Source organism: Triticum dicoccoides, chromosome 7B (genome assembly GCF_002162155.2).
Source record: "Triticum dicoccoides isolate Atlit2015 ecotype Zavitan chromosome 7B, WEW_v2.0, whole genome shotgun sequence".
Taxonomy (NCBI): domain Eukaryota; kingdom Viridiplantae; phylum Streptophyta; class Magnoliopsida; order Poales; family Poaceae; genus Triticum; species Triticum dicoccoides.
The window spans coordinates 89,594,240-89,597,999 of NC_041393.1; the positions used below are offsets into that span (position 1 = coordinate 89,594,240).

General features: G+C 55.7%; 1 protein-coding gene across 1 annotated transcript in view; it reads right to left on the minus strand.

The window, feature by feature from the left end:
* LOC119338677 (probable cyclic nucleotide-gated ion channel 20, chloroplastic) overlaps positions 1-3,760 on the minus strand; it is a 30,787-nt gene that overhangs the window by 12,549 nt on the left and 14,478 nt on the right. The gene's annotated exons all lie outside the window — the stretch shown is intronic.

The window sequence follows — 3,760 nt, forward strand, 5'->3', positions numbered from 1 at the left end:
CCGGCGAAGATACGGCGGCGTGGTGAGGGCGCGGAGGTGGAGGGGAGTGGATTTGGGGGTGGGGTGGGGTGGGGGTGGGGGTGGGGGACGGGGACGGCGCCGGGCGCACCTCTCCCTCTCCCTCCTCTCACTCCCCGGCGCAGTTCCCGAAATTTTGAATCGTCGCTCTAGAGAGAGCCAACTGGTAGGAAGAGAAAGCCACCCCGCACCGTTCGCTGACTGATGGACCCAACCGAGCTAGCGCCACAGCGCGTAAGGTTTCGTGGGTGCGTGTATAGCGCGAAATTTCGCGCGCGTCGTTTCTGGGCCGCGCCGTCGGATCCACATCGAGCGGCGTTGGATGTGAGCGCGACCTATGCCAATATCGTGATCGACCACAATGTAGAAATTGTTTTTTTTCCTGAAAAACTACCGATCTTTTCATCAAACATCATCAGCCCGTGTAGGCCTTGTGTTTGCGCCCTCCTCCCCTAGTGGTGTTGCATCTCAGCGCGCGGAGTCCCACGGTGCGGCATGGTGAGTCAGGTGTGGCGGCCCTCCTTCGGCGGTGGATATACGACTCTTGATGGTATAGGGAGGTGGCAGTGTGGCCTACCCCATCCTCCGTGAGGTAGCTCCAACTCGCCCCAATCTCTCTCGCCATGAGGTGCGGGACCTCACAACCCTGAATCTAAGGCTCAAATTTGGTGGTGGAAATTTGGTGGTGGTAGGCCTCAACACCAATGGGTTTGGGTGACCTACTTCCATGTTGGTCCAGTTAGCGATGGTGGAGGAGTGAGGTTCATTTGGGGGAGGGAGCAGGAGACCGACGGGTAAACCAGGTTTCGGTTGTGGCCAAAGCCAACAATGGTGACACATGTAGGTGTCACTCTCTTGTTGAAAGCGTCAAGATGTCGTCCTCGTATCCCCTGACGGAATGCTCCAGGGGAAACCCTAGGTCTGGGTCTACCAGGATCATATGATGACGACTCTCGGTGTCGCGCACCCCTCGGGGAATTCATCTTGATGACGGGCTTGGCTGGCGAGAACGATGGTTGGTGGTGGTTTATCATGTTGTTCGCGTGCCAACGTGGTGGCCATTGGTGGCTCGTCTGACAACAACTATATGGATCCGCGAGGTCAAGGTCACGCCAGGTCTACGTAGTTCGCTCTTGGCATGTCCGTGGTATCGCCATGGTCTGTTTGTTACGATGGAGTCATCTGTGCAAACGGGGTCACTATGGTGACAATGATGGGCGATGGATGTCGTATGACTTGGTGATCTTCTGTGGCACCTGCATAGTTCGCCTTCATAGCCCGCCTTTGGCTTATGGTGAAAGACAGACTTCGGCTGTATCCAGAGCCAACAACAATGGCACTTGCAGCTGTCGCTTCCTTGCTGAAGACGTCGAGATGTCGTCCTCGAATTCCCTCGCGTAATGCTTCGGGGGAAACCCTAAGTCTGGGTATGCCCAAATCGGATGATGGCAACCCTCAGTGTCGGGCACCCCCCCAGAGAATTCATCTTAAAGGTGGACTTATTGGCGAGGCCAATGGTTGGTGTGGTTTTTCATGTTTTTTGCATGGCAAAGTGGTGGTTGTCGGCGGCTTGTCTGACAACTACCATGTGGATTCGCAAGATCAAGGTCGTGCCACGTTGCGATAGTTAGCTCTTCAGTGTTGCACAACGGGGTCACTATGGTAACAATGACATGTGATGGGTGGTTTGACTTGATCTTCTTCTATGGCGCCAGTCCTGCATAGTTCTCCTTCATAGCCCGTCCTTAATTTTTAGAGCAGCTTTGCTAGCAGTGTAGCCGACTATTACTATGCTGGCAGTGTAGCCGACTATTACTATGCTGGCAGAGTAGCCGACTATTTGGTTGAACCTGTTGTGGCTTCATGTGTACGCTATTGTGAGAGCGTTGCCAATGATTGTGCTAACATAAAATCAGAGTCGTTTGTTCGAGAAGGAGTGCTGACGATGATGATGTCGTGTGTTACCTCGGCCGTGCTTCTCTCGGCCATGTGTGTGATCGGACGGTTGTTCCCTCGGTGGCGATGATAGTATTATTAGTTTTAGTCTAGTTTTTTCGCACTTAATTGTGCAAGCTTTTTCTTCTTAGTGATGGATGGAGTCTAAAGACTCCGGTTTAAAAGTGTTGAGTATCGTGATTATTAGGAAAGACGAGATAGACTAGAATTTGTTCTGACTTGTCTTGTACTCCAAATATATCATTGTACTCCTATATATATGCCCACGAGGCTCAAGCAATACATCAAACTATTCCACCAATCCCTCTCTCTCTCCCTTCTAACATGGTATCAGTTTTCGAGTTCTAAACCCTAGCCGCTGCCGCTTCCGCACCCGCGCGCCGCCCCTGGGGCGGTCGGCCTCCATGACCGTCGTCGGGGGCCGCATCGCCCGTACCTAGGGTTCGTCTGCCGGTCGTGTTGACCGGCTGCCCTAGAGAGTCTTTTTCTCGATCTGTTGATTGAGGTTTTTCTCTCGCGCCGATCGGTTGATCGACGTTTCTTTTTGGTTTTCCGATCTATGATCGGTTTGCGTCGCCCGCCGCCGTCGTCGACCCCCGCGCCTCTACTCCGACTTCAACATCGACTACACCGGCCTCTTCGTCAACAACCGCGCGGCAAGGCTGGATGTGTCGTCCAAGAAACGCCTTCATGCGTCGCTGCGGGCCGCTCGTCCGCGTGGTCTTCGTTGTCATGCCGGTCCGTCGTCGTCGTCATCGCACGAGACTCCACCAACTCACGCCTCCAACCAGATCGGATCGCTCGCCGCACCGCGCCAGGCTCATGGTGGATCACCGAGTCAGTGCGCTCATGCAGCGGTCGCTCGCGCAGTCCTATGCTGGCCGGTGGTCCCGCGTCGCGTGGCTCGCCTGCTCTGGCGCTGGGCATGGCTGGTCTCTCACGCGCCGGCATGGCTAGCTGCATGAACGCGTGCACTGGTTTCGTGCAGGTGGCTGCTCGACCGTGCATCCGTGACTTGCGTTGGAGTTGCTCCTTGCATGCACATATATACATGGACCAGCTTCTTTGCACAGCACGTGTGCACAGATCAGCCTGCCGGCCGACCCGTGTTCCAGTCTGGTGCTCCTGCTCTGTCAACCGTGTGACACACCTCGTCGCCTGTCCGTCTTCTCGATCTTGCTCGCCGCGCTTTGGTCTGATCAGTCGTCTGCGTAGAGCTTCGCATGATCGCATCTACCGATCAAGCAACGGGCTGTCGCTGTGTCGCCCCGTCGGGTCGCAGCGCCGTCGCCTCGTGGTTCTTTTCCCGGCTGCACCGACCCGCGTCACCGCTGCGTCGCCCCTTTGGACCGTAGTGCCGTGGCCCGCGGTCCATCGCCGTCCCGAGGCCGTCCGCTCTGTTGGTGAACGTTGCAGAAAATAAAAAAATTCTACGCTTCACCAAGATCAATCTATGGAGTCATCTAGCAACGAGAGAGAGGAGTGCATCTACATACCCTTGTAGATCGCGAGCGGAAGCGTTCAAGAGAACGGGGTTGAGGGAGTCGTACTCGTCGTGATCCAAATCACCGAAGATCCTAGTGCTGAACGGACAGCACCTCCGCGTTCAACACACGTACGGTTGGGGAAGACGTCTCCTCATTCTTGATCCAGCAAGGGGAAATGAGAGGTTGATGGATATTCAGCAGCACAACGGCGTGGTGGTGGAAGCAGCGGCGATCTCGGCAGGGCTTCGCCAAGCTCAGCGAGAGGGAGAGGTGGTACGGGAGGGGGGGAGGCGCCAGGG